The sequence below is a fragment of the Excalfactoria chinensis genome, chromosome 14 (assembly GCF_039878825.1).
Source record: "Excalfactoria chinensis isolate bCotChi1 chromosome 14, bCotChi1.hap2, whole genome shotgun sequence".
Lineage (NCBI taxonomy): Eukaryota > Metazoa > Chordata > Aves > Galliformes > Phasianidae > Excalfactoria > Excalfactoria chinensis.
In genome coordinates this window covers 10,807,206-10,834,268 of record NC_092838.1, presented here as the reverse complement: position 1 = coordinate 10,834,268, position 27,063 = coordinate 10,807,206, and the positions used below count along the sequence as shown (strand labels likewise).

The 27,063-nt window shown below is 52.5% G+C and overlaps 1 protein-coding gene and 1 long non-coding RNA gene across 5 annotated transcripts in view; one reads left to right on the top strand and one right to left on the bottom strand.

Moving 5' to 3' along the window:
* Positions 1-357: 357 nt before the first annotated feature.
* On the bottom strand, positions 358-9,524 carry LOC140258739 (uncharacterized). The gene is made up of 4 exons (XR_011905289.1): positions 9,385-9,524; positions 8,658-8,747; positions 1,446-1,661; positions 358-1,358 (listed from the first exon to the last, which is right to left on the bottom strand). It is a non-coding gene; the product is annotated as an uncharacterized lncRNA (long non-coding RNA).
* A 104-nt stretch (positions 9,525-9,628) lies between these two features.
* The window catches only part of ELFN1 (extracellular leucine rich repeat and fibronectin type III domain containing 1), an 86,370-nt gene continuing 68,935 nt past the window's right edge, over positions 9,629-27,063 (top strand). Inside the window, exon 1 of one of the 4 annotated variants that reach the window (XM_072349338.1) lies at positions 9,629-9,768. The gene's annotated coding sequence lies outside the window, so the exon portion shown is untranslated. Of the gene's footprint in view, positions 9,769-12,201; positions 12,431-14,091; positions 14,167-27,063 lie in introns of those variants that run through there. The other 3 variants (XM_072349337.1, XM_072349339.1, XM_072349340.1) reach the window with 3 other exon arrangements.

Here is a 27,063-nt window from a genome sequence, read left to right as displayed (position 1 = left end):
AAGCAGGAGGACCTCAGGAAGGCTCACCCCATGGCATGGAGGGCTCTGTGCTGATCCCATTCTTTGGTGTTCCCCTATGAGTGTACAAAGCCCCAGCAATCTGCATGGGAAAGGGATGGGGTTTTCAGGAAGGTGCCATGAGCTGAGGGCTGGGAGGCATTTGGAGGCTGTGCCCAGGGCTGAGTTCTGCTGCTCCCATGACAGCAATGGAGTGGCTGCACTTCCCTCATGACTCCCTGTCTCCCACCACTTCTCTCCTCTCCTCATTTTCATTTGGATTCTAGGATCATTCAGATCAGTTTACGATATGTGACCATCCTTTCATTACAGAAACACACAAACCCGGCTGTGACATCTTGGCTTAAGGCACGCACGACCATGTGTGTTTATTTGATCATTTTCATTCTTCTAATTCCCTCCTTCCCATTTTTCCTTCTCTCTTCATTACATTGCTGAGTGTTGAAGGCCCTTGCAATAGGAATACAGTTTCTAGGTAATATTTCTTCATAAAACCCATCAATTATTACTGCTTCTTCCCACCAGTCACTGCCGGGCTCCCTCTCTCATTTGTTCTAAGCTCAGCTTAACATCTTTGCTGGTGGAGCCACGGCAGACACACATCAATCCAGGCTCAGGTCCTTCCCTCCCATTCACTTAAACAGTTCATGCAAAAGTAGAGGTAGCAATGTCTATAGGAGACAACTGAGCTGTTGTTTACCGTGCCATCGTTCTGAAGAAAAGCTTTTTCGGTTAAATACACAAAAATAACTAATGACATTAATATAAACACATACTTTAACTGCTGTTTAAAGCTGTCACTAGGTTAAAATAAGGGGAAAAAAAAAAAGAAAAAAGAATGGTGCCGCATCCCAAACGCACAGTAATTATGTGGTAAATCTCTTTATTACAGGGTGTCAATCAGGGGGTGGTGGAGCTGGGAGTGGAAGCGCTCTGCAGCTCTGCTGATGTTTGTTGCACAGCACAGAGCTGTCTCCTCCCACACAGCTCCTGGAGGTCCGGGCTCAGGCTCCAGGTGAGCAAACTGGGTGCAGCATCAGCTCTTAGGGAAGGTGTTTCTGCCCATCGTCCATCCTGGCTGGAAGGAGAGCACACAAATGCTCGTCCTGCCCATGTGCATCGCTCGGTGATGCTCAGTGCACCCCCAGCTCGGTGTCCAGGTGGTGCCTGCAGATGCTGTCACTGCTGGTGCTGGTCCTCCTGGCATGGACAGCCGCACACACCAGCTGCACTCATCCCCACGCTGCCTGGCAAACCATGGGATGCTCCCTGGGGTGGCCTGAACTCCTTCTGCAGACCCAAGGTCTCTGGAGGGGTTACTTGGGGGTTGAACTTCATGCCTGCGGAGTGTGGGCTCTTCCATCAGTTGTTGCTCAAACACAAAGAGCCCCTCCTTCCCACTGGAGCTCTGTGCCCCGTTAACCTACCTTGTTCCAGGCTGGGAGCTGGAGAATGGATGGCAGCACCAAAGCTTCTGGGAAGCAGCTGGAAGCTGAGGAGTGCAGTGTTTCCCACCCAGCAAAAGGCTCCATTCCTCCTGCTCTGCTACTACCGAGATGGTGGCTTCATCACTGCTGCTTCCTGCAGCTCCTATGTTTCAGTAGCTCTCAAAGGGCATGATAGCAAATCACCCTGGGAGCCGTCTGTGATAAAAAGTGCAATACAAACAGATAATATCATCATACTCCACTATTAACAGGCTTAAATCCCAAGGATGGGGAGAAGTTCCTGCAGAGAGCAGAGCTATCTCTCAACCACTTCTGCTGCAATTTAAAAGCACTCCGCAGCTGGCAAGGCTAATTTCACATCTCTTCTCTGGAGGATTGATCTGGGTTTTTCCCTATGTGAAGCTAGAAGCCCCCATGGCTAATAATGTTCACTGGGGGGTTCTGGTTCTCACTGTCCCTATGGATCAGGATGGAGGAGCCCGGCTGTGTCCCACTGTTGGGTCTGTGCCTTGCTCATCTCCATCCCATTCTTTTGTGGGTCTCTGCAGCTACTCAGGGGGGTGATGTAAGCTGTCCCTTTGTGATGGGATGGATGATGCCAGCTTTAATGCCCACAGCCTCACAGGGGGGAATAGCTCATGGGCTGCACCTCATGGAGCAGATGTTGTGGCTCTGTATGGGAGAGTGTCATGGGTGAGGGACCCATAAGGATCCTGGAGTCCAACTGCTGAATGGGTGGAGGGAGAGAAGGGCTATCCTGGCAGGGGGACAGCAGGAGAACTGAGGATCTGCAGCTGCTGCTATGGCCCTGTGGTTCCCTCAGGAGAGCAGCACCAGCATCAGCCCCACCACACCCTCAAAGCATGAGCTGGGCCCCAGTTCACACCCCATTTGTTTCCAACAGCTTTTAAGTCCCTGCCTTTCTCTTTATCACTCCTTCCATGGTGGGGGCTTTTTCCCCACTCAGTGTTGTTTCCCTGCTCATCCCCGGTGCAGACAAGGCAGGAAATGTATTTTCAATATATTAATTAGAACGTCTTTGCAGCAGAACATCTGCATGGGGAGCGATAGATAGATCACCGAAGTGTGCGCGCGTGTGCGTGCGGTGCAGGCTTCCAGATAACGCATTGCTTTGCATAATGTATTCCAGCCAGCACAGCAATAATTTCCATAGCCTGTGATCTTCAAGTACCCCATTATAAATCTATGACCCGGCTCCACGTGACCCAGTCGTTAGATTACTGCCAGATAAACCTCTCGGAGGTGCAGGAGGTTCGGGTCTCTGTCAGCTCTGCCTCAGTGGGCTCTGTGAGCTGAGATCAAACACTCGGGTTGGTTCCATCCCACCTTGCCAAAGCCATTGGTCTTCTCAGGTATTTGTCACTCTCAGCTCTCTGGGGAGAGGACGGCCTTTGCCAGTGGTGCTATTCAGTTTCCTGGTTGTACATTTCGTGTAGGTTCAGCTTGAAAGATAATAAGATAAAAAAAACCAACACAACAACAGAGACATCCCAGCCAATAAAAGGAAACCTCAGAGGCTTTTTCCGTCTTGCGTCTGTCATAGTTTGTTGGTATTTTAGCTGCAGAGCACTCGACAGCTGGTTGTAATACTCATTTCCTCCTTTGAGAGAATTAAATGACAAACATTTCATTTATCCCAAGGAGGATTCCCCAAGTGACCCGTGCATGAGGCCCCCTTATAGCAGTTGGACTGAAGTGGGAGGGACTTGGAGCTCCCTCCACCTGGGATTGATAAGTGATTTTGTCCACTTTTCATCCATACTCCACCTCTGTGCTGTCTATCCTGGCCACTGGGGGCCACAACCCACCGTTGGCACCCAGCAGTGCCCCAGAGCAGCCATGCATTGGGCACTACTCCCCTGAGCACTGGTACAGTTGGGAATGGCAATGGGAGCACTCCTTGGGACTCTGCCCGCTGCTTCCCTGCCTGTTTAGCAGGTCAGGACGTTAAGGGGCTAATGGTTGATGTCATTAACCAATATCAGGCAAAAACTCCCTTACCTGTGCCAAGGGCAGGCTGCCGCTCAAAGCAGCACAATAATTATGTATAGCCCAAGTAATTATTTCTGTCACATCTCCTGGCAGGCGACAACCATTTGTGGGATGGGTTTAGCTACCTTCAGCAACACGCCTATGTCTTATTTATCCAGAACAATACACTCAGCGTGATTTTCTTTTCCGTCTCCTTTTTCCTTCTAACATCATTTTCAGCCCACACTGCCTTTGAATTCAGCAAGGCAAATCAAGATTCGGAAGGGAGGCTGCAGAAATCCTCCCAGCTCCCATTTGCTGAGCAGAAAACCCCTTTTTCCCTGGGGTCTGTTGGTGTTGCTTGCAGCCCAGGCAGCAGGTTCTGCCCTTTCCTAAGGGAGGGTTGAGTCTCAGAGGAGGGATGACGTGACCTTGGATGGTGGTTGTCAATGTGTGGCTGTGTCTCTCCACAGGATGCTCTTGCAGTTTGAAGCCTCTGAGTCCCGAGTTCCTCTCTACAGGCTGTGCTCAGCCAGCCCAGGGCCATCCAGGGCAACAGAATGGGGCTCCCTGCTGCGGGGATATGGGGGAAGGAGCAGCACCGAGTGACTCATCACTGAGCCGCCTCCCCACTATTCGTGTTTGCCTCTCGCTCTTTCCAGCCTTCAAATAAGGGAGGAACTGAGATGATGTCATTAATCCTCAATTTGGTAAGGTGGATATCTGGATTCACGGCCGGATTTCCAGTTTGTAAGCTTCACCCAGCTTACAGATTTCGGAGCCAGAGAAGTTTAAATACCAACAGCTGTGCCTTAACTTATCCTGCCTTGTTGTCTCACCCACACACTAAGGCAGTTCTCTGCCTTTTCCCCTTCTCCCTTCTCTGACACACAAGTGACCCTAACACAGTCAGTCTCCCAGAGGCAATCAGACCATTCCCCTGGGCTATGACTTCTATAGACGTCTTGAAAATGCAGCTCAGAGATTCTGGCATGGTCTCTCCCATTCTGGATTTAGCACCCTGTGTCTGCCGTGGAATTGCACAGCCTTGAAAGGCAGACATGATTATTTTGCATGGGGACAAACTATGAGCTGTTTAATACATGAGTGCTCACTCAAAGGTGTCCTTTCATTTACTGCAGCCGCCATCAGCAGCCTATAAAAGCTGAGGGTGCCTCAGGGAATTGTGGATGAACGTGATGGCGATCCCACACCCCCACATTACATCAGAGCATCACCAGTTCTCCCCACATTGCCTTTCTCCCTTCTCCTTCCTCCTCCCCTAAGTCTACTTTGCCGTAGCTATTGCAGTGAATTTAGTTAGGGGGAAAGATGCCATTTAAGCCCTTTAATTTAAGGGATGCTCATTCGCTCTGCTCCAGCCTCAGGTGAGTTATCCAAATATGTGCCATCCTCCTCCATCTGTGGATGATTTTCCTTGGTCAGCAGTTAGGGACAGCTGAGGCTGGGTGGGGTGAGGACTGACTGCCTGGAATAGGAGAGGGGGTATGTGATGCAGGTGGGAGCCAGCTGTAGGGGGGTTTTAGCTGTTAGAAATGAAGGGCTTTTGGGGCTGGGACTCAAGTGAAGCCCAAGCACACAGCACAGAATGGCTGTTATCCCTCTGGGTGCTCCACATACCCCTACGCTGTGCCCTGCGATATTCCCCCAAGCAATATTATGGGATATTCCACCGCATTAGCAACTTGTTTTTACTGCCCAGTGTCTCTCTATGCAATATTTCACTGTCTCACTGGCTATTATCCTGGCGGCACAAAGTTCCATTGAAATTCAACGTGCAAGTTGCCCATTTGTTTCCTTTGAGCTTTGCAGGGCTGTTCTGTGCAGCTTTATGCATATCATTTTTTGCTATGCAAAGTGAGGGTAACGAGTTTACCTGCTCTCTTTCAAAGCACTGGCTAAAGCCTGTCCCCATGCTGTAGACTGATTTGAGAGTATTTGTTCTAGTACTGGGGAAGGATGAATCAGAGCTCTTGGGGAGCGTGCAATCCGATGCTCTGTAAATAAAAAGAAAGTCATGCTGCATCTACGTGTCCCCAGGGCAGGCGTGTGCTCCTTGTCAACCTTTCTTGCTAGGGTTTGTCTTCAGGGATGGCTCTGGCAAAGCCAAGTAGCTTCATCTCAGTTGACAGCCCTGGAGCAGCATCTCTTGGTTTGGCCGAAGCCACTGATGAGTTTGAACCAGCTCTGCCTTTTAAGGGATAGATGAGGTCCCTTATGCATGACAAGGCAAAACTCCTTGAGCAAAGGGTCACCAGGAGCGTAGGAGAACTGGAGGCACAGCAACAAAGGAATGCTTTTTGCTGTGAAACCCTTCAGACCTGGGCTGGCTTTCCTCCATCACCATCCCACAAAAGGCTAAGCCTGGGGTACCAGCGACACACCTTTAGCATCCTAAATGAGGCCCCCAGATGAGCAGCCACACATGAAAGCAAAGAGTCACGATGTCAGTGCTGAGGTCTCTGCATAAACCAAAAAGGCAGAGAGAAATCTTTTCTCTGCATCAATAGTGTCTAGAAGCCAAGAGTTATTCACCTAGGAGATGTGTGAGTAACACCAAACACACACACTGGAGCATTTCTCATTCTTTTCATGGACGATTCATATACGAGAGGGAGGAAAAGGAAAAAAAAAACACACCACACTTTAAATAAGTTATTTGTTGTGGATCATTCCCTCTGTTTACTTGCTTGGAGTTCTTCAGGTGTAAGATGCTATATAGTCAGCACTACATCACGTGCCAGAGAGCCCAAAAGAAACCATCACAGATTCAGTGCTGGTGGGATGCAGATCCTAGGAGGACACCCAGCCTTTGCTGCACTGAATCCAGAGCTGCAGGTATGGAATCTGTTATGAGCTGTGGGGATGCAGGGCAATGCAGAAAGCATTAGTGGAGCAGGGTGCTTTCCTCCTGAGCCGTGAGCTGCCAGAAGCCCCCCATCCTCACTGGTGGTACCTTTCACTGACGTCAAACTGACTTTTCCAAAGTTTCAAAGACAAAAATGGAAATCAGAACAAACGGGAATCCATAAAAACGCATCCGAGCTGCCAAGTCTACAGCAGCCACAGTTTGCAATGGATGAGATATTAACACCCTGAAAAATCAGGGTAATGATGTGCAGTAATATTTGTCATGGCCAAGGCTGAGTACGTTAAACACAAATGTTCTGAAATACAGCTTCTGCCCGAGCCTGCTAACTCTTTCCCAGATGTAAATATCAGTGTTGTTTTCCAAGCGTTCCTTAAATACCAGAAGGCCTTCCTCTACTTACAGCACTAACAGCCCGTAAAATGTCATTTTTTGTTTTCTAATTAGTCTGATGATTTTTAGATGGGATTTGACAACAACAGCTTAAAAAACATCTCAGCCTGCAAAAAAAATTCTCCCTGGGATGGTAAGTCACCCAGAGCTGCACCGGTACATGGTAGAACTGCATGGCAGCTCCTCTGCACAGCAATGGGATGGAAATCCAGCTCTGCTCATCCCACCTGGGTTGGAGATACCAACTGCTGCAGGGATGTGGTGGGAAAGGGGTGCTGGTCATCCCACAGGGAGCTTCAATCTCACTTATGGCCCATTCTGGATGGGAGCATGGAGGTTGGCACTCATAATGGGTCCACGCTGTAATGGGGCTCACAGGGAGAGTTCGGGTACTTGTGGTTTGTAAGGGAGCTCGCTTGCCCAAGGTCACAGTGTTCAGATGCACTGATGTCCTTCTCTAACTGAATCCTTCCTATTCTGCACAGACAAATGGAGCGCTGCCCAGTCTGCTGTTGGCCAGCATTTCCCTTGCAGGTGATGCTACAAAAGGCAGCAGTGCAGCTCTGCTCCTATGCCTCCTCCTCGTCACCGGGAGAAGCAGCCAATCCTTTATTAACCACCTTCTCCCTCCTTTACTGCTGGCTGAACTGGGTTAGGGCTTCTCAAACCTGCTGTGTCAGTCTTCTGCTGGTACAGGGGAACAGCCAGCATGTCTGTCCTGACCCCAGACACCTTTATCACAGCATCTGAGCAAGGCTACATCTTTTACTCCTTCCTGTCTTTAATAACATTATCAATGTCTGGTTTGGATTTTTTACTAAATATAGGGCTAGAGGCTGGGCTGGTGTCACTTCCTCCCAGACAAATTGGAGCGGCCTGTTTAGAAGTACCTACACTTACTCCTTTTCTTTGCTTATCTTGGTTCGTGAATTGTTTGATTGCCTGCCCTTGTTCCACCTCTGCTTGGCCTGGCAAAAGATGGTGCTGCCTTAAAGCCCACCCCTGATCCATGGGTGAGCCTGGAGATTTGGGGTAGCTCTCCCAAATCAGCCCTGGGTAGCTGAGCTGCATGTTGGGAGATGCAAAGAGCCTTTTGCAAATCATCCCTCTCTGCCAAGCTCCATGGGTGAGGACCTGCAATGGAGCACAGCATCGGTGGCATCCTTGTCTTTTGCAGGTGCTTCTCCCTCCAGCAGCCAGGAAGGGAGATGGAATGGCTCAGTGATGCTCAAAAGCATTCAAAGACAGAGAAGGGATGGGACCTCTTACCTCCATCCTCACAGGAAGGTGCCAGAACCCACAGTGTCCTCCTGCCTATTTCATCTCACTGGCTGCACCCTGCCCACGCATTTAATCATTCCAAGCAATTACAAGAGGATCCTCTGACTTCAGGGCACGTGCCCACGAGGCATGTAAGAAATGGGTTATTCCTCCTCCAGAGACTCAATGATCCTTATGGGTACCTTCCAACCCAAGATATTCTATGATCCTATGATTGACAGACAGAGGGTCCCCTGTGCTTTAAGAATGAGCGCAGTTGGTAGCAGGGAAGGGAACAAGGACAAGGAAAAGAGAACCCGAGAGCAACCAGCTCACACAGAAACCAAGCCCTGCAACCTCCCCAGCAGGTCAGAGGCCACTCCAGGGCTGCTGAGCAGCTGACATGCTCCTCCTGCCCCAGCCTCTCCACCACACAGAGCTTCCTCCTTCATTTCAGCAAGTGCTTCCCCAGGGTGTGTGCCCAAACACAGTGGTGTACCATGCCAGGTTGCCAGCTGCTGTTTGGAGAGAGGCCACGGCCTGCCTGTTTGCCAGCTGTCTCCCAGTTCTATTACTTCACACTTCAGGTTTTTGGCTGCACTGTTGTTGTTGTTGCTATTAAACTGAAAGGAGTGACATTTCTTTACTGCGCCCACCTTCTCCGTCTCCGCTGCCACGTCCCTGCGGGGCTGCACAAAAGACTTGCTGGGTTTTGGGGACACCTTGGGATGTCATGAATCACAGTGCTAGGAGAGAGGGAGAAGCACTTTTGTTCCAGGGACAGGCACACTTCAATCACTCTGAAGTTTCACGTTGTGTTGCTAAAAAAGCATTAGAAGAAGCCAGGATGGCCATCTCTGGGGCAGGGTGGCACATGGGGAGGGCTGAACATGGGGCACACTGGCTACAAGCAGGGCCAGGGGAACCTGGAGTGCACCAGGAGATGTGAGCAGGTGTTTTGCTGCAGCCTCACTGCTGCCCCAGCCTGCATATCCCCTGCTGCCCCCCACCTGATTAGGCTCAGCTGAAGCAACTCCGACCCACAGAGGGTCAGGATTGGTGCAAAGGGCAGCTGCCACACACTGTGAGCACACACGGACATGTTCACACGTGTGCTTACAGACACACGGGCTGCTGCTCATGCACCCACAGGTCTTACTGTCACACCTACACGCAGATATCCCAGCCTGCACACACACACACACACACACTCGCCTCCATCTCACACACGCAGCCCTCTGCTCCCCCCGCTGCCAGCCCAGCTCTCCCTGCCAAGCCGCTTATTGCTCCATGTGGTGACCGCCCGGCAGCACCGACTCGAGTCGCACTGAGCCCAGGTGCACTGCCCTGAACCGAACCGAACCACACCGAGCCGCAGCATACCGAACCAAACCGGACCGGACCGCGCTAGGCCGAACCGAACTGCTCCGCCTCGCGCTCCTCGTTTGGGTCCCCGCCGAGCCGAACCGAGCCGTGCCTGGCGGGTCCGCGCCGAGCCGCTAGGAGCCCCCCGGGCCTGGCAGTGCTGCCCGGCGCCGCCTGCACGGGCAGGGCTCTCCGCCTGACGCAGTGAGGAGCTGCAGCCCTGCTCTTCTCGGAGGCCGACTCCAGCGCTGGGATTTGCTCGGCTCCGGCTGCGTTTCCCTGCCCACCTCCCGCTCCCGGCCCGCCCGCCTGGAGGGGCGCGGGGAGCCGCAGCCGCGGGTGCACCCGCCGCCCCTCACCGCACCTCGGGGCTGCGCACGTCGCCGACCGCCGCCGGAGCAGGTAGGTACCCCTTCAACCGTCACCCCTCAACCCCCCGGCCCCGGTTCGGGCCGAGCCCCCCGCCCCTGCCCCGCCCCGCCGCCCGCAGAGCCGCGGGTGTCCGCGGAGCCCCCGGTGGCCGCTCCGTGTCGCCAAACTTTTCGCCGCTGCGATTCGGGGCTGGGACTCGGGCGAGCGATGCTTCGGGGCTGGGAGCGGAGAGCCCTCCCCGCCGCGATCGGGAGGTTCCCGGGTTTGGCTGAAGCCTCTTTTGATCCCCCGTACCCCCAGCGTAGCGGGGAGAGGTCGAGCCGGGAGAACGCTGGGGAGCCCCGCCGTGTGCCCTTCTCTCCTCCCCCCCCCCTTAGGGGTACCCCACCTTGGGGTCACCCCAGCGCTGTGGGAGCGGCCCGGGGTGTCCCCGCTGCAAGCGGTACCTGCGGGAAGTCGAACCCCCCAGGTGACCCCATTCCCCGGGGTGAGCTGGGTGGGAGTTGCGGGAGGGCCGCTGACCGGCTCTGTATCCCCCCCCGGCCCCGCCGAGCGCTTCTACGTTCCCACGCCGGCAGTTCTGATCTGCCTCCCCACATGCTCTTTTCCTTCAGCGGCTATTTCCGTCCTCCAGAAACGCGCCGCACATCGAGATTTAATTAAAGAAAATTAGTGGAAGGGGGCGGTGGTGATTGGATGGGGTGGATGGGGTGGGGGGTGGCGGGGGGGGACCGCGTGCATCCTGGGCTGCTCCCGGCCCCGCGTCCCCGCCCGGCCCCATCGCGGTGCGGCTCGGGCAGCGGGTGTGAGTTTGAGTCGATGTCTCTCGTTTGAGACGAAAAAAAAACCAAGAAATAAAGGAAAAGATGGGAGGATCGGGAACGTGCTCCGGCCCGGTGGATGTGGAGCAGTTTTAATTATAATGACAGATGTTGCAGTAAAGTTCCGTCTCAGTTTCCAAATTCAGGCGAAGCCCAAAGGACGGGGGCACTCGCCAGTCGGCAGAGCCGAGCCGAACGGCAGCCGGAGTTGCCAAAGAAATTTCTTGATTGCATTTTAATGAAGAGCACATAAGGACCGGGAGCCTGCGGGGCGGCGTGCCGGGGGATCCCCAGAGAACTTTCTTTCCTCCCCACCCCACCAGGGCCCCGCCCTGAGTCCTTGGGGCCGGGGATGCGAGGACTGTGGTGGGAGTCCCCAACCCCTTGCGGGCTCTGAGGGGCGGGGAAGGCGATGCAGGGCTGGGAACGCACCCACCCGTCGAGGCCGCCCCTCTGCTCCTCCAGCGAGAAACCCCCTTCTCCTCGCACAGCCCCGTCCGGGCACTCGGGGGGAAGGTGGGGGTCGGGGGGGGCAGCGGCGCTGCCCGCACCACATTGCGGTTTGCAGCCCCTGGGAAAGCCCAGCGGAGGGAGAAGCCGATATCAACAGGCACCACCGAGGCAGGGCAGCCCCGCACTCCGCTCAGCCTCCTGCCGTCAGCTCCGTGCGTGCCGCTGCCGCTTCGCACGGTATTAAATATTTAGAAGTTTGCAGTGGTGAATACAGCGATCGTTAATAGAAATGGATGGCAGCGTTTCCAACAGGGGGACGGCACCGCCCGTGGAAAAGGGCGCTGCTCGGAGGGGGGCGGGCGAGGCCCTTCGTGGAGCTTTTGGGGCGGTTTTACCCCACATTAATGGTTTGTCGCTCCGGCGGCGCCCAGATCCCAGCGCTGCCTTCGTATTTCCCATGATGTCTTCAGAGGGAAAACCAGAAACACGAGCAGATCCGTCCTCTCTGCCTGGCTGGAAATAAAGGCAGTGCGTGTGCAGAGAGGAGGCGATTCGCCTGAAGTTTAGCACCTAAATCACCCCCGGCATCTCCCCAGCCGTGGTGTGCAGGCAGCGGGGGGCAGTGGGCAGCAGGATGCTGCGGGGGGGGAACGGGAAGGAACGGCTCCTCAACGCCTCTGAAGCGCAATGGGAGAGAAGCGCTGGGGAGGGGGGAAGCTTTGCACGGTGTACCCCGCAGGGCAGAGGGGTGACCCCGGGGGAGCAAATGCTCGCCCCTCATCCCTCTCTCCCCTCCGGCGTGGTTCAGCCGCTCCGCTCCGGGCTTGAGTCAGCTCTTCGTGCTCCGCGTGGATCGGTGTGCGGCGGGTACAGATGTAAGCGGGGATGTAGAGTGCGGTGCCGAACGGGTTGGGGCGAGAAGGGGGACGCGGAGAAGATGAGGGGGTCCCGGGGGTACAGCCCACCCTCTCCCACTCCTCCTCCGCGGCGACAGACAGCGGCGCGGTGCGGGTTGGGCAGCGTGGAGAGTCCCGCGGGCCCCCCGACGCCTCGCTGATGGGCACCGGAGAGAGCTCGCGTCCCCCAAAGCGGGTCGGTGCCGTGCCCACGCCCCCTCATCCCCACCCCGCGCTGGGGGACGCTCCCACGACCTGGGTTGCCCACGCGTGTCCCGGCCCGGGCGCCCCCCGTGGTTGGGGCAGCGCCGCTCTGTGACAGCACAAAGTGGCTGGAAAGGGGCGAGGCGTCACACGCTCTGCCTCCGGGAGGCAGGGAAACGCTGAGGGACCGATGGGAAGGCATGAATGAATGAATCTCCATAAAGAGCCCCAAGCAGCAGGGAGAGGGAGAGAGGAGGAGGAGGAGGAAGGAGGAGAGGAAGAGCCGGAGCAGGGTAGCAGCAGACGTGATGCCGGCAGGTAAGGAGAAGCCGGCAGCCGCGCGACTCTGTGGTGCTCGGCAGGCTGGGGGTCTCAGTCCGAGGGGGCGGCAGGAGCCACCGGGACCCCACGGGGGTTTTAGGGCTCGATGGGGTATTTTCTTTCTTGCTTCCCTCTAAAATGTGGCATTCCTCAAACTTCCCAGCGCTGTCGTCCCGCGTCCTGAGGCTCCTGGGGTGGTGGGGCTCCGCGGCTGAGCCCCTTCCCCGGGGCAGCCCCCTCCGGGCTCGGGACGGCCGCAGCACCCTATGGGGACACGCGACGGCGGCCGCAGTTGTCCCGGACCGCACCGTGGGGAACCGTGGGGCTGCTCGGAGCCGGGCCCTGCACACTCCGCAGCGATGTATCGACCGCCTCCATCCACCCCTCCAGGGGGACGTCCAGCTCCGGACCCGTTTGCTTTAGAGGGGATGCTATACGGAGCTCCTCGCTCTCGGTCTCCCCTCCCCACCACATCCCTGCTCTGTTACGTAAGGTGCGTGGAGCCAGCGGTGCCGCGGGCCGAAGCTCCGGGATTTCACCCAGGAAGCCCAGAGCCGAGTCCGGCCCCTGCTGCCCGCCCCTGTTCTCCGCTGCTTTCTCCCTGTATGCTGCAGGGACAGCGCAGGTGCACGGCCGGGGGACAACTTTGCACATGCACGCTCACACCGTGCACGCTTCCACCCCCTGCAGCTTTGCCTCTTGCACACATCTGCCCCTTCAACGCTTGCAACGCTCGCCGTGCACACCCGCACAGTTTGTTGGAGCAGCCACCCTACAGCAGGGCGATACGTGCCGGAGGTGTTTGCACACCGCAGCGGCTCAGGGCTCCCAGCCCATCAGCACCGCAGGCCCGGAGGGTGGCTCTGCAGCTCCCACAGCTTTCCCTCCCAGCCGAGGTGCACTGAACAGCGATCAATAATGCCTTTCTGATTGGCTTCAATTCCCCATTCCAAGTAGTCACTGCATTAGGACTTGATTTTTCTCCCCTTTGACTCCCAGCCAGATTAGATTGTGAATTTGGCTGGTTTCATGCAACTGGGGGAGGGAAGAGTCATACAGCAAGAGAGAGAACTGAAATATCCTACAGGATCCCCTGGAGGGGAGAGAAATCAGGTCTAGATAAGAGCCTGTTCTCCCAGTCTGGCTAATGCTTTCCTGTTTGATGATCAGAAAACACCAGATCCATCCTCTCACTGGGACCGCTTACCTGTCTGTGAAAGGTCAGGCTTTTGGCTTGGTCAAGGTACAAGGGTTATTATTATTTGTTTCAGTTCTCCCATCCTATGCTAAATATACGATTGCACGGCGTGAGCAAACAGAAAGATGCGGTCGGTGCTTCGGAGCGGTCAGAGCTGAGCTTCAGCCGTGATGCTGAGATCAGGGCTGCTGGGATTGGGATGGGACTGTGCCCAGGGAGAGCCCGCTGCCCATTTGCAAGGGCTCGTCCCCCATTGGGAAATCTCAGGGAGTATTTCTCTGTGCTTATTTTCCGTGTCAGCTAAGCCCCGTGTCCCTCTGGATGCAGCCATCCCTTAGGATTCGGTGGTGGGGCTGTCAGGAGAAGTACAGGAACTCAGCAGCACCTGCAGACCTCAACTGCCAGCACTCAGCTGCAAACTGGCATTCCCCCCAAGTGTGGTGACAGCCTGGGATTACTCAGCAAAGGGCGCCGGGAGCAGAGGGACTCACAGAGAGCTGCTGCAGGAGGGGAGGATGCTGGCAGCTGGGTGCAGGTGGGCTGAGCTGTCGGGGGTCCACGAGTGGTGTTTTGAGTGAGGTCGTGGGGGAAGCAATGGGTTTGAGTGTTATTATTTGTTATTTTCTTTGGTGTTCTGGTTGTATGGTCTGGGAAGAGGTTGAGAGGGTGCGATACCAAGGCAGCACTGGTGCAGAGTGGAGGAGACTGGTGGAGGGGAGAGGATCGGGATGGGGCTCGGTGGGATGCCTATGGGGCTATGCATGGCCCCACACTGCAGGTGAGGAAGGAGGCAGAGGTATGGCAGCAGGAGTGCTATGGGGGCCTCCAGGTGAAGGGGCTGCAGCAGAGACCCCATATCCTGTACACCCTTAGGACAGCGTTGGTTGCATTAAGAAAGAACACACAATAATGCGCTGGGTGCAGCTTGGCTACTGAAGCGGTGAATATATGTACGACCCGTGGGTCCCGGAGGCACCCTTGTAATAGGAATAAATACTAAGAATTATTTGGGAAAGGGGCCCTCTGGGTGATGGCTCCTCTTAGCTCACATGCTGGGGCAGAGGGGTCTGGAGGAGGTGGCCCCTTGAGGGAAGGGTCAGCCCATGGCAGGGAGCTGCAGGGTCACAGGAAGAGGCTGGGAGGTGGGAATGGAGTTGGTGAAGTTCTGACAGCAGAAAGCTGTGTGCATTTAAAACCAAACAGACTGGAGAGGAAATCTCATATATATATATATATATATATATTTCCTCACTCATTACAGCGTTTCTTCAGGAGCTGGGCAAGGGCATTCTCTGAAGCTTGCTCGTATTTTTAAATCAGCAGGAATAAGTGTATGGAAATGTACGTGTTTTCCTGTATCAGCTGCGATCAGCTTTTAACTTTATTACAGTGAGTGCAGAGTTTTTTTGTGGGCCAAGCCCATTCATTGGATTTAATGGAGTTAAACTGCAGGCAGATTTGGCAACTAGTTTCCGTGTATATCTTTGTGCAATGGACAGGCGGAGATAATAAAATTCTACACTTTATATGGTATCTCTTAGGGAGAAGTCTTCCAATGTGCTTTATAAACAGCGTGCGTGTTTTGCTCCGATATACGCTCATACCCAACCGTGAGGCACTTTAATGCTGCTGCTTCTCCCTTCCTTGGTGCGATGTGTGAGAACTCAGATATGCCCACCGTATTTTCACATTCCTTCCTTGCAAACATCTTAAGCCATTTCTTTCCTTTGGCTTGGTCTGTAGTTCCCATTGGGAACCCAAGGTTAGTGAGCTGTGAGGGCTTGGGGGGAGGGAAGGTGATGCATGTAATGCCTCTTGCTAAATGCCCACTGTACCCAGGGCTGGGGCAGCTCTATGAGGCTGCATCCCAGCACCTGCCATGGGCACGGATGTCTGCACAGCCTATCGGGTTGGGGCTGCCTCTCCCTGGGTGCTGCTTCCCTGTTTGCAGTGGCTGTCGGGGAAGCAGCTGGAGGGCTGAACTCATCCATTCTGTGGCTGTGACTTATCGCACAACCATCGCTGCCCCAAACAGAGCTCATGGGTGTGTAGGGCCGAGGAGAGGTGACAGCGATACGGGATGAACAGCGAACAGCGGTGAGTGACAAGGACATCAATCTGGAGATTCTGGTGGCGTGAAAACAAATGGCAAGTAGTGAGGCGTGAGATGTCTGTGATGTCAAAAGAGTCCTACAACGTGTTTATAACCCTGCTCAGGATTCGCCGGGGCTTCTAAATAATGCATTAATTCGATTACGCGTTCTTAATTAGTGTTTGCTCAAATTGGAGCAACATCATCAATTTGCTTTTGCTGCCTCTTATTTTTATTTTTGCTTGTTTTGTGGATTTCAGTTGATTCTTTCCCCTCTGCTTTGAGCCGGGTAGCGCACAGCTGCATGCTCACACCACGAGCCGCAGCCTCTCTGGTTCTGCTCTCTGCTATGAATAGTTCCATGCTCACAAGCTGCACGGCGCTGACCCGGCCCCGTCATTAGAGGAAGAGGCAGAAAAAGGGACCCAGGTGCAAAGCTGAGCAGCGTGTGGGGCAGGATCAGGCCTCGGGATGTAACTTAGGGATGCTCCAAGCAGGGGGATTACTCCTTGCATGGAATGCTGTGTTTTCCTCCTAGCAGATCAGGGAGGCCAACACGAGCCTGCTCTCCCCACACCACACCTCCCAGCAGCAGAGGGGCACTTGTCCTAAGCTCGAAGTGCACAGGTCGGGCTTTTCCCTCCCCCTTCACTGTTTCTTCCCGTTAAAAAACCCTTTGCTTCCCTTCCCCACCCTCTGCCCACACTCTCCCTGCTCGGAGGAGAGCGGTGCCATCTCGAAAGCCCCATTCATCACCGCCCGCTCGTGAGGCTCGCAGCCGCCGCTCAATTGATGGACTGCAGCGGTGAGTGAATTTAAAACCGTTACGTTCCTCAGACAGCTCTTAAATATGACAAGATGAAAATCAAATCTGAAGGGAGCCCTGCGAAGGGGTGTCTCCGGCCAAGGAATCCTGTGTGACCGGGGGGGGGCTGCTTGGGGTCAGGGGAGATGCCAATGGCCGCTCTGTGCCCATGGGGGGGAGTGGACAGGTGAAGAATTAAGGAGAAATATTTTGCCTGGCTAAGATGAGTGTTGTATAAAGCTGTCTGCCTGATGCTTTGCATGAATTAATGAGCTGATTGATTAGGGAAGGCTTGCAGCAGCCAGGTGAGAGAGATGGTTCTCGTCCTGCTGTTACAGATGGGGGTGAGGATTAGGGCTTCCAAGCTTCTCACATTAGCGAACGCTATGATTAAGACATCTGCCTGTGTCTTGTTTCCCTGATTGATTGATCTGATTTCTGGATGCTTTTTGGTGTTGGAGCAGCTGCGAGCGCTCTGTGGCTGATCTCAGCCCCGCGGAGACTCAGCTGGGGATCCCATCTCTGCTGTGAGCTCAATCTTCCAGCGTGTTTGTGGCAAAACCCAGCAGCCTGCGCTTGGTTGTGGTGTTTGTAAGTGACAATCTCCTCTCCTGCCGCTGGATGAGATGAGCTCTCACCGTTCCTTGCAGCATCGGCTGTTTAATGTGCCATCCTCTCACCATCCAGTCTTTACCAGGCAGAGCTGGCTGTAAGCATCCCTGTGTTGCTCAAAGCAGCTCTCCTGACACCTGCGGCTTGTAGCAGCCTGTTTGCTGACCGCCGGGTGCATCTCTTCTCTGTGCTGAGATGAGCACAGCTTTCCAAGAACAGTTCACTGAGCAAATGTCACTCTGCAGCCCCAAAATCTACGGAAAAATGAAAGAAAGGACATCAGCTGTAAGCATTAATCATGCCATATCATCCAAATAAAGTCACTGCAGCCAAGCATTGTCAAAGGAAAAATGTCTCGACTTCGGTGCTGTCCCAGGTGCAGTTTTTCTCCATCTCCCTGCTCAGAGTCATGAGGAGTTTGGGGTATAGGAGCACCAGCTGATGCTCTACCCAAACCCTGTGCCCTGTGGTATGGTTTAGAAAGAGCAGCCATAACCCCGTGCTTGTCCTGCTCCTGCTCAATGCACAGGAGGTGCAAAAGCTGCAGGCAGGTGTAGAAAGGGGAAGGGATGGGGCATCTCAGGACCTGAGGGATAGCAGATGTGGTGCTGCTGTTGAGCCGACTGACTCCTGGGGATGCAGGAGTGACTGCAGTCTTGTCACTTCCAGCTGCCTTCCCCTGGGAAGAGCTGAGCAGTGAGTTGTGAGCACTGCAAGCAGCCTGAGGGGATGGAGGGCTGCTGCCTGGCCTCTGGAAGTGCCTCTTCTGCTTGAGGTGCAAGAGTTCAGACCAATCTCCTGTGTTTTATGGTGCTGTTGAACTCTTATCTGTCTGGGTTTCAGTCTGTCCCTGAAGGCTGTGGCACCCTGTCTGTGCTAGGAAAATACTGGGCTGTGCAAAGAGTTGGGTGTGGGTGGGCCCTGCTGCTTTGCCCCGGCTGTGTGTGGGGGTGGATGCAACCTGTCCTGCTCTGCTCCCCACATACAGGGGCTGTGTTCTGTCCTGACAGCTCAGCCCATCCCCACTGCACGACTTCCCCAGAGCAAATGTGCCCACTTGGTTGTCTGCTGTCCCCCATTTACACTGTACAGGGAAACCCTGAGCTGTGGGCACAGGAGCGATGCAATCACTTCTGGACAACACCTCCCACGGCGGAGTCAAAGCAAAGCTTCAATAAATGGTCACGTTTCAACAGCTGTTTCAGTTCACAGAGGGGCAGAATTCAGGCAGTGGAGTTTGTGCAACAGCTTTGAATGTAAGGCAAGGAGGAGAAATGAATCTGCGTATGCAGTCCTTACAGCGTCCTCAGAGATGCACACAGAGTGAATGTCGCCACTAAATCGGCTCAGAATTTGTTACTGCTTTTGCTCTGTGGGTCTGTTTGCTGATCTTGAGCTTCAGGAATGGTCTTACAGAAAAACTGCTCTCTTCTATATTAAAATCCTTTCCAGTTGTGGACTAATTCTCAGTTCTCTGAATTATACATTGACTCGAAGGGAAAAACAAACAAGCAGCTATGCTTTCTGCATGGCCTTCCCTCTTCCTATGAAGAATTACCACTTCTTATTCTGTTTTCTTTTTCCCCCCTGTCTGATCTCTATCTTAATAAGAGATCAGCCATAATGCAGTATTGTGTAGCCCTCAGGACAACTCTTTTGCACTGAAACTCTGACTTGTGGCAGTGGGCAGAGTACTACACTTTTCATTTTAATTAGCTCATTCTAGGCTGGGAAATAAGTGTATGTTACGTATCGATCTTGCTTTTCACCCCATTCATTTTGAAGTTCCATTGACTGCATTTTCAGCAGGCCAAATCCTGGCTGTCGATCCCAGTCCTGACTTGATTCTGTGGGTTTGGCTCTGATCAGCTCCTTGGGGACCCACTCCAGCTCTGGTACCTGGATGGGAAAACAGCCTTCAGAACCGGTCACATCCTTTGAGCCCCTTCTGGCAGCTGGGGGAACCATGCCTCATTGGGAAGCCTGGAGGTGAAGTGATGTTATTTGGGACATAGATGCTGGGTCTGTGTCCTCCGACACCTGCTTCTGCTCCAACCACAAAACCCAGTTCCATTCTTTGTCCCCAGTTTTGCAGTGTGAGGAAATTTGGGCTTAATTTTAAATGTTCTCCTGAATCTTGGTGACGGCAGATTGACGCAAGCGTGTGCTGGAGCAGGGCCTGTTCTCTTATGCATATGGATGCGTACACAGCTGTAAGCTTTTTCCATCTTTAGGCTTCCGCATCCGACTGAGATCTTCTCCCCCTCCCCGCCTTGTGCTGTGGCCTCCAGGGGGAGGATATTGGGGTGACCTGAGTGGAGAAGGGCTCATCCATGGGATGTGGAGGATGCCCATGATCCAGTCAGATATCTTCAGTGATGCTCCTTGCTTTGAGGAGGTGGAATGAGACCTTTCTCCATCAAAAGCACACAGCAGTACACCTGGAGCTTGCTGAGGCCGGAGAAATAAATTGATTCCCCAAGCAGTGAGGTTTGGGTGGCCTTTCTGGGTGCTCTGAAGGTTGTTTGTCAACTAGGCCAGGGCTGGTTTGGTGCTGGCCAAGGTGTTACGCTATGGGATGGAATGCTGGTGTGCCCTCACCTCTGGTTAATCCCATTCCTAAAATATTGTTGTCTCTAAAAGGGAGCCAACCCAGCAGTTCTGTGTGGGTTTCTTCCTTCCAAAATATTTAATTTCCTTATTTCCTATGGCCAGGTTGGAGTAGATGCTCCCTCTGCAGAAAGTCTTCTCTGATATCCCTAAATAGGATTCTGCAGTCTCCGGTGGTTAAAGTGCTTAGTTAAGGTCCAGGGGTGTTTTTTTATCCCAATTTGGTCTGTCCCCATCAAAGCACAGGGTTTGTAGTGGTGAGCAATTCAGGGCTTATCGCTGCGGTGGGAAGAAAGCTGTGAGTGCCAGACCTGTGCTCATGCAGGCTTGGAAGTGCATTAATTTTTCCACATCAGTGGGAGCTGAAGCTGTTGCTGAAGGTGCCTCGAGCTGCCAGGAGTGAGACGCAGATGTGCTGTGTGGTTTCTGGGGGGCAGAAACCTGTGTAGAAAACTTAAATATGTACTATATGCCTTGGAAAGCCTTCTTTAAGATGCATCCCAGGTGCTGGTCTGCTGTCGGCTGCACAACAGGTGGCTTGGGCTCCATGGCTGGCGGTGCTGCTGGAGCACACACTCTGTGGCTCTCTTGACTTTGAGGGATGTGCTTTAGTGGGCACAGTGGTAATGGGTTTGTGGTTGGACTAGCTGATCTTAAAGGTCTTTTCCGATGCTAATGATTCTATCATTTCACTAATTTGGCTCCAGAGATGTGAATGAGGGAGCCTTGGGCTTGCTGGAGGGGCAGCAGCAGGCCAGCAACTGCAGTGGGTCAGCATGGGATGGCAGTTTTCCTCTTCTATGTAAGAACTCCCTTAAAGGTGGGATGCTATGGTAACACCCGCTGCGGAGGGACCTGAGATGCATTGACTGCAGTCAGGACAAAGTTACCTTCCCAATTACAGCCTCAGGCGGTACATGCTGGAGGAGAAGGAAAGACAATAAGTGAAATGAGCCTCTGTTTATCGTCCTGAAGGTCTGTCCGTTAGCTAATGAGGCAGATGGCTGAGCCTCTTATTAAATGATGCTTCTTAGCACTTCTGTAGAGTTATAGGTAGTAACTCATTTAAACCAGAGCTCTCTATTGACAAGGGGCTAAAAACAGCACCTCCTTCTGCCCCTGATCTGATTTCATTGTGCAGGTGGTGCTGGGGCTGGGGGCAGGTTGGGGTCACAGCAAACAGCGTGCACTGAATCCAACCCACAGGCAGCCGGGCTCAGCCCTGGGTGCAGTGACTTTGTAAGGCAATACCTCAGCTTTACTCAGCTGAAACACAGGCCGCTTTGTCCAGTGGGTAGCAATGTTGATGGAAGTGATATTTAACCCAAGAAAATACATGATACATAGTCTAGGGTTCCTTGCTTATCCATCATATAATGCAGTGCATGGGGATTAAATATCCGTCCTGTAAAGTTGTTTGAGATCAGTGTTGTTATTTGTTTTGCAAATGATCCTGACAGGGATGCTGAGTGCTATTGATTACCAATAGTTCTTTAAAAATTACTATTATGCTGCAAATTATGAGGCTTGGGGATATCCAGTTATATGATAATGGAAAGGCATTGGTGTGTTATGACATGCATCATAATAAATTTGCTCTTCGTATGTGATGGAGGTTGAAAGGGACAAGATTTATGACTGATAGCATAAGCTGTCTGCCACGGTATGTCCAAGGGAACGTGATGGAATTGCCTCGTTGTGCAGCGTGGCAAAAAGTAATAATGATTAGGAAAGCAATTTAGTTAAAAATGAAGAAAAAAAAACGCCCTTATTCTGAGCAAGATCTCCTTTATCTTCTTGTTAAAGCATGTAAGGCACTTCTCTAATTCACAGATGGTTGAAATCCCTCGTTGTTCTCCCATACTCCATTCCAGAAGCACCTACAAAGCACTACATGGGTGGGAAAGGCTTCACCTATCTCATGGCCATGGCTATGATAACAGTGCAAATGAGTGCCCTGAATGAGGTGCGTGGGTGCCCTTGAAGCTGATGGAGGATGCTTGGGTTGGGTTGTGTGTTCTCATCCTGATGATGACCGTGTGGTAATGCAATCATTTGACTTCCACGCTCCACAGCAAGGCCTTCAGTCTTCTGTGCCAAGGGGGAGCAGAAGAGCTGCTATGGCTACGGTGACTTGAGCAGAGTCACAGGAACCTTCCATGCCTTGGGGACAGTGCAGGGTGCTGTGACCTTGGCCCTGGTGCTGCTTTCAGTCTCGTTTCCATCCCGGCATGCACAGAGGGCTGTAGGGAGGGCTCCGTGATGGGTAATGCATGCAGGAAGGTGCGCGGAGTGAAGGTTAAATCAGACGCCTTTCACCGTGGCCATTCTCTGCTCCTGGCATCCTGCTGCAAATACCAAATGACGGCAATGCAAATAAGCCGTTTCCTCATTGCGCTGCTGATCTATGGGAGAGCCCACAGACAGCGAATGCCTGGGTTTGTGCTCTCTATTATCATGCTCAGCAGCAGCTGAGCATGGAGAAATACATGTCCAGGAGCCAGCGCTAGCAGAAGTGTGTGCAAATCAAAAGGAAAGGAAAAAGCAGTTTCCTTTCTTCCTCCGGCACCGTCTCAGCATCCTTGGCCATAAAGTCGTGTATTGCACTAAGAGTCACCCACGTGGACATACCGTGCTGTCCTTATGGCCGCCCAGCAGGGCAGTGCCCATGGGCAGGAGACCTCCTCTACAGACATCAATTCACTGTCACTTCGCTGTTTGCTTTGCTGGGCTGCACTGGGTGTGCTTACACAGCAGCTACAATTGCTTTAGAGAGGCTCAACACTTGTTAATGTGGCACTTTGGATGAGGGAAGAAGGCGGTTTGGTCTTGTTTAGGCATTACTCTGTGAGCTGCCTGACATCTCCTAAAGATCCAGCACCAGCCTTCCATGATCCCACTTGGAAATGGGTCGAGGGAGACTGAAATCCCAATAGGCTGATGGGAGATCAGAGCCCACACGTACCGCTGTCACTGAAGGCTGGGTGATTCCTGACCACCAGCAGGGCTTCACTGTTACTGGCCCTCCCTCCCTTCCCCCTTTTGTGGATGCTATCAATGGAAGTAGTGCCCCTTGACTTGCAATGAAGTAATTATTTATCATGCTGCTCTCCCAGGCTGAGTGCTCTGCAGGTTGCTGTGTGCTGTCCCCTGACCTGTGTGTAACCACGCTGCGATTCAGGAGTAAGCGATAGCTGCAGAGATGCTGTTTGTCACTAGAGAAGGGCCAAGCACTGGGGTGCATGGGGGGTGACCTTGGTTTTGCAATGTAAATAAAATCCTGGGGCTTTGTCAGTGCTTTAGCTGTAGGATTCTCTGCTTCTAGAAACAGTCCTGAGAGCTTGAGAACTCTTTGGAGGAACTGCAATATTGAGATTGTAGAGGAGGGTGATTCCAGGAGAGGGGAGATGAGGATGGTGCAGTGAATAGCATCTGCGCCCTGGAGATGATGGCTCAATAGGCTTTCTCGTTGTTGCAAGGAGATCTTTTTAGCTGTTTATTCATCTTTTTCATTCCCAGCTGAAGGTAGGTCAGTGTACAGAGCTGCATAGGAGATGCCCATATCAGGATTCACAAGCGTGCTTGTTTTCTGCAGAGGTTTGCACAGGTGTGTGAACATACTGGAAAACGAGGCTTTCTCCTGCATTGCCACTGTGGGCACCTTAACCTGATGTCTGTGACCCACACCCTTTCCCCAGGGGAAAGAGCTCTCTTCCAAGATCTTTCCAACAGCAAACACTTCACAGCGACTCGGGAGAAGCTGGATGGAAAGGAAGAGAGCCCTTGTCTGTCTCTACTGGTTGTGTGGGCCTGAAAGTGGCAGACTGAAGTGCCAGTGCTTTCATCACCGTTCTGCTTTCTGGTGCAACCGTAGTGTGATGCCACGTATGCAGGTTCTGGGACTTGTTTTGATACCTCGTTGCGATACATCTTATGATTAAAAAGATAATGTGGTTATGATTGGAGCTGTGCCTTTTGGATGGGTCATTTGGTCATTTCTCACAGGAGCAAAGGCAGAATGAAGTTCAGGATGGATCCAAGCAGCAGGGGCTGCATGGTTGCCTCATGGCTGTGCAGAGCAAGCTGCCTGGGTGAAGGTGGGCTCCCCCATCTCTGCCCTACTGCTGCCTTTTCGGTTTCGTATTTTTCCTTTCTGTTTTGGAAACCCAATTGCTGCAGAGATCCTGATGTTGGAGAGCAGCTGCCAGCGTGAGCTGTTCCTCTGGAAAGAGGGATCTATCAAAACAGTTCCTTCTTTTTGTCATGCTCTAATTTTGCCACCGTTGGTTTATTTTTGTGTGTTTTTGGTTGTTGGCTTTTTTTTTTTTTTTTTGGCTTCTTTATTTCCTACTGTATTCTTAAAACTTCCCTTTCAGGGCTTAACAGCTTAACCATTTCAAAGTCATGCCAAGCGGAAATGTAGCATACGATTTTCTCACTAAACATTGTGCTGATCTCTCAAATGTATTCTGGATTTGTATAAAAGCTGCAAAAAACTGGGCTGGAAGAGGGTGAGAATTAGCACTCAGCTGTGGATCCAGGTCTTTGCAGGCTTGGGAAAGCTCTGAGTAAGCAAACTGTGCTCCTTGCCACCTTGCTCTGCAGTGTTGGCATGGCACAGTGTTGGAGGAGATATGTGTTGAAACAGATACTCATCCTGAGAATGGGGCAGTGTTTAAACTGTCCTTAAACAGAGGTCTTGGTTCTGGCTGTTGGTCCTGGGATCTGATTTGTGCTCCAGGCTCTGCCACCAAATCCCTCTCTGGGTTTCGACCTCTTGGTCCTTCCTCTGTGTTCCAAACAATAACAGTATCCTAAACAACCTATTTTCAAAAGATGGATTCTTTGTGAGTCTCTCCATAAAATACCTGGTTTTCCCTCATTTTGCCAAATAACATACAAAGAAGTGATTCACCACTGTTGCCCTCAGGCCATACCTGGCAAAAACCTGCATTTTCCTTGGGAGGAGGGTGGCAATGAGCATTTCTGGAAAGGTGGGCTCTTCCTTGCTGCTGAGATGGCTCATCGCTGACAAGTGCCTGCTGTGATGGAAGCTGCTGTGCAAACTTGGGCTTTTGGGGTGCTGATATAGGAACGGCACCGGACACAAGAAGGCAACTTGGTGCTTGAGAGCTGAGAGGTTGGTGCCAGTCCTTCCCAAAGCCATAGATCATCGAGAGCTGTTTTTCTGCCATCCCTGGCATCGTTCACATTAGAAGACATCGGATGTTTGTCATTGGCAAAAAGAGGCCGTGGCCCTGAGCTGGGCTCTGGATCGCAGCACCCTCCATTAGAGATGCTCAGGGCTGGAATTTGCTTTCATTACAGCTTCGAGGCTTGCAGGGTGAAGCAAGGGACAGCTCATGATTATTGGAAGCTTTAAAATTCATAATGCTCTTCATAAAGCTTAATCATTCATTAATAATCGATGTAATGCATGCCGTGTTGTATCTGGATGAAGAAATGCCCACGGTCCCCCAGTCATGTTCATCCACATGCTGCTGTAGTTCAGAGCTCCACGTTGATGTGAATGAGGGGTTCCCCAGATTGGGCCCCGTGGGTTCAGTCAGAGGATCCAGGCAAAGGTTGAGGAGGGTTTCTGCGGGTCTCACCTGAGTAAATCCTGGTGCAGAAGATGGGCTGTTTCCCATGCCTTGCTGGGGCTGTGTGGCTTTGAAGCAGTTCCAAGTCCCCTCTTGTATCAGCAGAGTGTGGCACCGTGATTGATTTTTAATGTACCTGGGGGGAAGGGGAAGGTGCGTGGAGGTCTCTGGGCTTCAGGCAGAGGTGATTCAGGGGTCATTTCAGCCAAGTGTCTCTTGGAGGTTTCCTGAAAGTCACCTGCAAACAGAAGAGGACATCCTACCTTATGGAAGGAGGGTGTGCTCACTGCTCACAGGACCTCCAGATGTTTGGTGCTGGAGAAGGGAGGAGAGGGGTTTGCCAGGTCCCTTCTTTCTGGTGGGTGGGCTCGGTGCATGCAGAGCAATGTGGTGTGTTGCTTTAGGGGTGTTCTAAGCCGGTGGGAGCCTTGAGGAAACAGAGCTGCAAGGAACAGTGATGAAAAGCACTTTATTGTTCATGTTACAGTAAATCTCCCTTCGACTTTACTTAATCTTCCCTCCTTTTCAATTAATAACCACCAGGACCAAGCTACTTCCCTAGCTGGCGGGGGAACTAAACTAAAGAAACCAGTTGCAGTCGTGTTGTTGGAGAGTGTCTGGCTCCATTTGAGTTGTTTTTCCACTATTTGGGTAAATAAGTTAAGACACTGAGAAGGGCTGCAGAGATGGTTGGCAGCGCATTGCATCCCCCAGGAGACCGAGGCAGCACTGCTCATTGGTGGGAGCATCCTGAGCACGAGGGGTCGGTCCTGCAGTTCTGTAGAGAGAAGGCAAACAAGCAGCCTCTGTTTTAGCACCGGATTCATTGCGAGGAGATGTGCCAAGGATCATTAGTGCCACACTCATCATTATCTTTTGCTTGGATTAGGTTTTTCCATTTTCTTTTTTTTTGCCTTAAAAAAAAAAAAAAAGGCTTGTTCCCGTTAGATCAGATACAGACAGAATAATAGCAGTATCACAAAGATTGAGGTCTGCGAGATTAAATTCGAAAGGGAGGAGAGATGAGAACTGTGGCCCTGCTCGCTGTTACAGCAGCAGTACAGATAAATGGCTCCATATGCAGATATCAGGGCAGAAAGAGAAAGGGATGCTGGGGAGAGATGGCAAGAAAAATAGGAATTAATCAGCAGATTCAACCACTGTAATAATGCAGTAAACACGAAGAGTTGCATTATGTAAGCTCCTTGGCTTCTCATTGTGTACATGAGCTGATGGGTGCTGGGTGGGCGCAGTGCTGTAGGTGTCAGAGCCCCGTCCTCGCAGGGAAAGGCATTTGTGGTGTAAAAGGGAGAGGCTGTTCAAACTGCATAAGGAAGAAGTGGCTCGTGTTGAGCCTGAGAAATGTATGTGGTGCTCAGAAATTAAAAGCTTTTGGGTGAAGTTTTGGGGCCCTGTTTGTCGCCGATGTCCCAGCAGCTTGCTGAGCTTTCACTGCTATCACGGGACATTGCTCAGGCACAGGAGGAAATGGATCCGCTGCAGATTCTGCTTGATTTTAATGGATACGATTTTGTACTATTGAACCCAGTTGGCCAATTTCTCACAAGGAATGACAAATAGCCGATGCCCCCCTCTTCCCTTGTGGTCAAGGCGTTAAGCACAGAACGCTGTTTGCAAATGAGTTTCATCCCTCCGACTCCCAGTTTGACTGGGAAAGGCTCAGCCCTGGGTCCCTCCAAATATATCCAC